General features: G+C 33.2%; 1 protein-coding gene across 5 annotated transcripts in view; it reads right to left on the reverse strand.

Moving 5' to 3' along the window:
• LOC117120821 overlaps positions 1-8909 on the reverse strand; it is a 32556-nt gene that overhangs the window by 14893 nt on the left and 8754 nt on the right. Inside the window, exons 1-2 of one of the 5 annotated variants that reach the window (XM_033265918.1) lie at positions 6331-6346; positions 2174-2310 (exon numbers count right to left, since the gene is read on the reverse strand). The exons of 3 other annotated variants lie outside the window; for them this stretch is intronic. The gene's annotated coding sequence lies outside the window, so the exon portion shown is untranslated. Of the gene's footprint in view, positions 1-2173; positions 2311-6330; positions 6347-8909 lie in introns of those variants that run through there. One more of the 5 variants, XM_033265910.1, reaches the window with a different exon arrangement.

Raw genomic sequence — 8909 nt, forward strand, 5'->3', positions numbered from 1 at the left:
ATAAGCCGTAAGTTCAATATTTCTGTCGGAGTGGTTTTTACATTCTCGCAATAACGCCGTTTATGATCTATACATGTTACCGCAAAGTAATTTAGAGTTTAAAGTTTCTCTCTTTACATATATCTTGCGGTATCATACGTCTGTGTTTAATAGTAGTAAATCGAATTTTCATTTTCACAATCTGCTTCTTTGTGCTAAATGACAGATCACATTATTTTACTTTGTAACAGACTTATTCAGTTATTCTTTTCACTGGTGATTTAAGGTGTTACTATTTTTCGCTTTGAAAATACGACATTAAATTAAAGCTACTGTAATTATTTTGTTATCTTGAGAAAAGCCAGTTTTATTATCATATTATATTTTAAATTACCGTGTAATTATTTCTATCACGTAATTCACATTGATTTCACAGCGAAATCAATTTTAATTTGACGGAAGAATTTTTACAAAATGAGAAAAATGAGTTCGGCTTTTGAACTGTTTCAAGACTTCAGTATTTAGGTATAAAGCTGAACTTCCAACTAAATTACTTTGCAAACACTGCTGCAATATTGTGTTTTATTTTCTAACATATTGTTTAGACTTAGGAATCAGAGGTAGTTCTAGAGATGACCGAAAGTGGAGCCGATCAAGACAACACTATCCTAGAAGGTCAGGGGGCATTTGCCTCAATTTTTTTTTTCCACGAAAATAACCTCTGAGGCGTTTAATAATCAATTATTTCTTTTTCTTTCTTTCTTTCTTTTTTTTTAAAATTATAGGCCTATATAAGATTATATTATTCCTACGACAAGACTACAAAACACAGCAAACGTTTTGCACAAAACAATATGTACAGTAATTGGAATTTAAATATTAATTAAACATAAAGAACTGATTTCTAATCTTGACTCAGGTAGACATTTTAACTGAACAGTTTCAATCAATAATACGAATTTATTCCAATTTCAAAACAATACAAAACAGTACAATGAGAACAGGTTGTAATATCAAATCAAAGCAATAAAATAAGCTCAAAGCTTTAAACATGAAGTCCAAACTAAATACAACATTGCTAGAAATAATTAAACTCAGTCTATTATTACTGGATTAGAGTCAATACACATCAATAGAATGTTACCATTACCAATTCCCGACTAAACAGATTAAACAGTTAATTGCCGGGACATGTTATTAGGTAGAGTAATAGTTTCTTTGTAAAAAATACTCGTCATTATCAGCAGAGTCATGATCAGTTGTTGGTATAAATAACATTACAGAAAGGCATATGAAAAAATTCAGACACATCAAGCCGAATGCAATAAACAAACAATAATATCACGTAACAGCTGAAGAGTAAAACCAACAGTAAAAAACACAATCTGTTAATCAAACCGTGATGGAAGTTTTTTTTTTTTTTTCAAAGCCTTGCGAACGTTTTAACATTTAAATCATATTTTTTTAAAGATGAATCCAAGCTAGCGCCAGTCGATATTAAAACAAATCAAATTCATTAATACTCGCAAGTCTTATTTTCCATCTCTACATTTACAATGTTATTATTGCAATTGTTATACTGCGTACCCGTCCCAGGCGCAATTGGGAAGGCTCTCCTATTCGACCGACCAATTAGCGTCGAAGAAACCTGCGATAGCGTGTAGCGATTTTATGGAGATATTCCAATTGGAATAATTCCTAATTAAAAGTAACATACCAGCAATGAAACAAGAATCAACTACTAATGCATAGTTAATTTATAGAAATATTTTCAACAAATAACACAATTTAAAATGTTGCTAAAAATAAAATTGTCGGGTAAGTAAAGAAAAGTAGGCCTAGTACAATTTTTCAACCGCAATGTAGTGCCAGTACCGACATGTAACGGATACATTTTCCTTTATCCCTACTTAACTCTCATGCGAGGGTTAGATCAGAGCGATCTGACTGTAATTAAACCCGACTCTGGCCGGGTTTGAACCAGTATTCAGCACAAAAAGCAGGAATACATCTCGGCCAAACGCTCAGCTAATGACGAGGCAGCTTGGTTTTCAAAGATTCTGAGCCCGAAGAATGACGTAGTGGAAATCACGCGTTGCCTAGGCCATATCTTTACTGAATCAACATGCACAGATCAATAATATCAATATTATTGTAATAATCAAAGTTTTATTTTAATATTGTTAATATTTACTTTATCATCACTTGATGTGTCTCAAAGGAGAGATTTGTCGCCATATTTACGGTACAGTATCAAGTAAGATCACTTCAGTTTTTGAATTCCGCTGGGTCATCTGTAGTGCAAGACATGTCACTTCAAATATTATTTCACTGTGAAAGCAAAATTAGGAGAAACAATATGTTTAATTATGAAGTCAATCGGTTAGTTTCAACGACAAGCGTAATTAATTTTCATTATACAAAGACGTTCGCTACTTCAGTTTCTAGATGAACTGTCAAATAATAATTCAGTTTATCCATTCACGTGAAAGTGTCTGAGAATAATAATGAAATGAAAGTAATAAGAAATCGTGTTTAAGCGGCGGGCTTTATCATAAATTGCAAAGATACACAAACAATATGAAATTAGTTATGGAACAAGTACTACTCGATTCTAGATTAAGACGACGTTATAATATTGGCGCTGATTCTCATGTGATTGGCCACTTCTTTGCGAAAGGAAATTCTATATTCATTTTGCTCTCTGTTGCATAAGCAATATGTTATCCTATCATAAACAATGGAACCTGGTTTACATTTCCAATAAATCCTGCCACTTTGTAGACACACTATTGATATATTACACCTGCTTTAATCAAAGATTGTGACTTCGTGTTACAAAATGTATCATAAAAAGCAACATATTTGCTCTTTTATATTATATATTTAACGGACAAACCCACTTGTCATTTTAAATAATAGCTATGTTTTTCCTTTTATCTCATTTATTTTCTTAAAAGACCTAAAAAGCATACAGTATAATTATAGTGGAATGCATGATTGTGTCGTTGACCCTCCTACTTTTTGATTGGTTATTATGGAGCGCGTATAGCCCCGGTCGAATATTATGTAGAAGCATGCACGGACATTGAAAGTCTATGACGTCAACACACACAACTGTTGCCATAACAAATCTACGGTGTCTCCCTTAAATTCATATTCATTATTCTTTGATATTTACTACCAAGTATTTTAAATAGGCAAATGGGAAAAACGCATAAAAACAGCAAACGGCCACACAATAAACAAAATAAACAAAGCATCCACTGAACCGTGGAGATCTCTAGGTCCCCGGTTCAATTCCCATCGCTGCCTCTCCTTGTGTTTCAGCTAGAGGGCTGAAATACAAGTTACAATAGCGCACCGTCTTTCGGATGAGACGTTTAAGCCGTTGGTCCCGTGTGCATTATGGCCCATGTGCACGTTAAAGAACGCAGTACACTCTTCGGAAAAGAGTAGGGGATTGTCTACCGGTGTGCTGCTCAATCACCACCAGAAGGACCCCACTGGAAATAAGTCTTCTTCTATCTTCTATCCTTGGTGTTTACACCGAATAAATCCAATCCAATCCAATCCAACAAATCCCAATATCTGCAGACGGATCCGTTTCGGCCTTCCAGGCCTCATCAGTGCAGCTAGGGTACAGACCCAAACGAAACGTTCGCCCAGCTAAGGCAGTGCCCAGACTAGTAAAACGACCACTAATGATTTCTGAGCCAAACCAAAGCAATATAATTATACACAACCAAGGTGTGAATGCAAATAGTGGAACACAAGCTATGCGGCTCGGTTCCAGTAGATGCAGAGAATATTTTGTCACCCTTAACGCGTCCTACGAAATTCTTACAAACAGCACTAGTCCGTGAATTTGTGAACAAAATCGGAGATCTAAAGATGCAATCTCTACCGTGCATCAATGGCGGCCCGCTGGATCTCAAAAGAGATTCCTTAATAATAATAATATTAATTTAAATAGGCAAATGGGAAAACCCCATAAAAACAGCAAACGTCCACATAATGCAAAACAATATAAAGTTAAAACGGAACAGTAAAGTCCGATCAGAATGACAAAATAAATTAATAGTAGCCTTTGGATTTACTATGAGGACTATGGGCCATAGAAGAGAGTTTATTGTTACAACGTCTCTGGTTTGTATTGAAATGAGCATAAGAGGCACCGATATATAACCTACTCACTATTATTTTTCTAAAACATAAAACTGTGTAATGGTAACGAATACACTGATAAGAAATTTTTTAAAGAAATATTTCAAATATTCCTGTAGTCATTTTTAACAATTAACATAAAAAAATATTCTTCTAATAGGCCTATATCTCTTATCAAATACGGTGACAAATTCCCTCGGTGTTACCCTTAAGTTGTATCTTATGATCCGTGCATGTATTAAATATAAATTATAAATATTCGTTATTAGAGTTCATTATATTTTTGTATCAATTTTAGAGAAATCTTGCTAGTTAAAATTAATTTGAAAACATTTTGGTTGCATATTTAGAGGGGCCGAACTTGTAACTGCTAACAAGTTAATTATATTGTTGTATTGATTTCAGATAAAAATTACTAATTAGAATTAAATTTGACAACATAAATCATATCGAATTGCTTGAATATCTTGAGGGTTTTGATAATCAATCGTAAGCTTTTATAGACTGCACTGTAAATAGCACATAATTACGCTTGGGCTAACTATTGTGTAAATTTCATAATATCCATTTAAACAAAGTCGACTCGACCAGACCGACTCTACAATACCTACTCGAAAGTCAAAGTGGCCATAAATTTATGTATGATTTAATTTAAAGGCCCCATTTCAAGCTTTAGTTCAGTAAATTTAACGATTTTTTTTTTATTATGCGATAAAATAGATTGGATAATTAGTTGTGTAAAAGTGCTCGATACTGTGACGTGGTCACACAGAATTTACCTCTAATAAGTTGCATTAATTAATCGATATAACCAATATTTAACCATGGAGAACTGTCTTTTATATCACATACGTTGTGTCAATGCCAAAATCATTAATGAAAAGTACAAAAGCGGACGTAACGTCAAGTCATACATTAAACATTTTATAAACGCTTTTATTGATATTTGGTCATCAAAAATCTTGAAATTCTTCTGCTCTGTTGACAATATGAAGGCGAAATTTCTTACAAAATTGCACAGAGAAAAAAAGCTCGATACAGGCAGCAACATTGTTAATAGAACATTTTATATTAAAAATTGCATTGTGAAGATTAAAGTCTCCGAAAAAATAAATGATATTTTTTCCCTTTCATGGAAAGGAAACGCTACAGGCACATATAAATTGGTGAGACAAAATGATGGATCAGAAAATGATATGGCTTAAAAATATTTAACACTGGACTCAAGTTACAAATATTTTTTCAAATTGCTGATAAAACACGCCCATTACTTTGTCTGAAGTAATCTTTATTTTCATTTTATTCAATTTAACATACAATATAAAAAATGCAAAATCAGCAAAGTAAAATTACCACTAATGTTATAATAATCGATGGAATTCACAGAATACTGTTTTATATTGACAAATCAATCTTTTTTTTTTATTGATTTTTGATTGATTTTCAGTATAAGAGATTTTATCCCCACCATAAACCGGCAATATCAGTAGAAATTAAGTTTCACACTATTGAAATTAGAGAACACAAACAAATGAGAACAGGATAAAGTTACGAAATAAATGGAGCAAACTGTGTTACAGTTTGGTAGTTACAGGATTTTGCTAATATTTTGCGATGATTAAAAACAAGTTCACTCACTAAAGCCGTATATTCAGGCTTGGTTTTAAAAACATCATACGGTATACTCCCATACAATAATTGGCCTAAGTGCAAGGTCTTGTAGGTACTTGTCTGGTTACCTACTTGCTTTTGGCACACTAAGCGATCAGATATAGAATGAACCCATTTATTTTGCATAGCTGATACGATAAATAAATTTAAAAAGAAACCACCAAAATCAAGCACCAAAAAAAAAAAAAAAAAGTTATGTAAACTAAATAATTAATAGTACTCTACACTATACATAGGCCTACACTTTAAACAATTCTTTAATGAAGGGGGAAAGCTACAGGCGCAAAGAAATTGGTGACAAAATGATGAATCAGAAGATGGTATGTTTAAAGATATTCAACACTAGACTCAAGTTGCTTGACGAGGAGGTTTGAAATAAATGTATTTATTGCTGTCTAATACCAGCCAATATTTCGGGGTCTCATTAGAAGTTAACGTGTGTTTAAAGTACGGTAACCCTTCCTGCATAATCTACCAAAATAAAAATGCAAATGTGAACATAGAAAGACCTACTTGTCTTTCTGTGTGTATACGTCCGCTGCAAATACTCACATTTTGAAGTATCTGTGTATTATACAATTTGACAAAAATAGGCCTACCCCAAAATTGGTAACCTATTTTTAAACAAAGGTAACATACATTACTTTAATAGAGCCATCAAATTGTTGTCACAGATAATGAAATGCATTCTGGATCGTCGTACCGAGGACCCGATAGTATAGATTCGCATCAGGGAGAGGAGCAAGTTGGGTTCAAGTAGAGCAAATGGTCAATTGACTCCTTGTAAGCCTACTTATCAGACAAGCAAACAAAGATTTAAAGAGCGTATATAGGAGGATTAACAAATCCTTTAAGGAATTCTTACACAACCCTACACCTAATCTATTTTTCTTACCCCTGTTAATAAAACTGAAGTGGCCTGTATACTCCTTTAAAGTCAATAAATCACCCGGTATTGATAATTTTCATACCAAAGTCATTAAACACGTTGCCAACTTCATCACTAAGCCCCTATGTCATATTTGTAACCTTTCAATTTCCAAGGGGGTCTTTCCTAACAGAATGAAGCCAGCCCGTGTTATACCAATTTTTAAATCTGGACCCAAATCGGATCTTTCAAATTACCGCCCTATTTCAAAAATATCTATCTCAAAAGCCCTTGAAAAAATTATCTATGACAAAAATCTTAAATTTATTACCAAATTTAATATACTTTATGACAGACAATTTGGGTTTAGAAAAGGCTAAAATACATCCATTGCTCTTACTGACCTCACCAATAAAATTGCAAATGCATTTGAGAATAGCCAATTTACTATTGGAATATTTATTGACCTCTCCAAAGCATTGGACACAATTGACCACAATATTTGAACTTTGTCACTATGGTATCCGCGGTCCAGACCTTAATCTTTTTCGAAGTTACCTTTCTGACCGTTCACAGTGCACAAAATATTTTAACACCATCTCCAATTTTCGACAGATTACTTGTGGTGTCCCCCAGTGATTCTTATTGGGCCCTCTTCTTTTCCTTTTATATATTAATGATATTTACTTGTCTTACCCAATTTGCTAAGTTCTTAGGGGTTTATCTTGACAGTGGATTAAATTGGAAAATGCAAATCAGCCAAATTGAAAATAAAGTATCCAAAAGCCTTATTATCCTCATTTGTTCCCCCAACGTTCTTCGTACGTATTCTTTATTGCTCCCTTATTCTCCCCCCTATCTGAGTTACTGCAACATTGTTTGGGGAAACACCTTCAAATAATTTAAAATAAGGCTATCAGGATTATATCTGGCGCTCCACCGTGGTCTCATTCTTCTTTATTTTCTAATCTCAATCTTTTAAAATTCGCTGACATTAACTCTCTTCAGCAATGTCTATTCATGTACGCCTCCAATCACGGTCACTTACCAACTCATTTCTGGAACATTTTCAAATCTAATTACTTCTTTCATAATCAGATACACAAAATAGCTTTAATATTCGTATACCCACCCACGGAACCAACTATTTCCAGCATAACATAAGATTTTCGGGCCCTAAATTTTGGAATTCGTTACCCTGTCATTTAGTCAATGCATCTTCGATTAACATTTTTGCTTACCAATTCAAAGAACACTTAATCGCAGATTACTAATTTTATATTTTAACATAATATTCCATATCCCCTGTTTCCACTTTCTCGATCTGTCGGTCTGTATTCGATTTGTTTTGAATGTTTTGTTTATTTTTAATTTTTTTTTTGTCTCTTTCTGTTCTGTGTTGTCTCTTTCGCTAATCTCCGGTTTTGTTTTTTTTTTCTTCTCTCCTTTCAGGCTGTTCCACCAAAAGAGGTTTCTCTTATCTTCTCGGGTCTTGCTCTCTTCCTTTCACTTGTCTATTAAATTTTCATTATCAATTTTCTGCAGTTTTAATTTATTTAAAAACCATTGTATTATTTATCTCTGTTAAAAAAAGGAAGTAAATATGTTGAAATGAATTGAATTGAGGTTGCTGATGATGAGATGAGATGAGATGCTTGCAAGCAATGAGAGCCAGGATAAGGGATTGGAAATATAAAATAGAATAGAACGCAAAGGTCAGATAAATGATTATAAGGTTCATTAATATGAATAGAGCAGACTGGCGTAGTATTGTATGTGAAGGGAGAATGATATAATCAGATGAATTGAAGAGTGGAAATTGGTAGAAGCAAGTCGCAAGAGATTGGTAGGCGTAGATGTGGTAAAAGGTCGTGCAAAATAGATTAATTGAATCAACACCACCATTCTCCTTCGGAATACACTTGAGAGGATGATGATGATATTGTGAATAATACTACAAAACACAATATTAGCATTGGCAATAACAATAATAATAATAATTAAAACAACATGTCAATATTACTATTATTATTATGAATAAAAATTATAGCCGCGTTAGTCTGATACGTAGTATAGAACAATATAAAGTAAATCATCTAGATGTGTATAAGAGACAGATCAGATATAGAATGAACCCATTTATTTTGCATAGCTGATACGATAAATAAATTTAAAAAGAAACCACCAAAATCAAGCACCAAAAAAAAAAAAAAAAAAAAAGTTA

This window comes from Anneissia japonica, unplaced genomic scaffold (genome assembly GCF_011630105.1).
Source record: "Anneissia japonica isolate Jap-2015-1 unplaced genomic scaffold, ASM1163010v1 scaffold3888_len366471_cov172, whole genome shotgun sequence".
Classification (NCBI taxonomy): Eukaryota; Metazoa; Echinodermata; class Crinoidea; order Comatulida; family Comatulidae; genus Anneissia; species Anneissia japonica.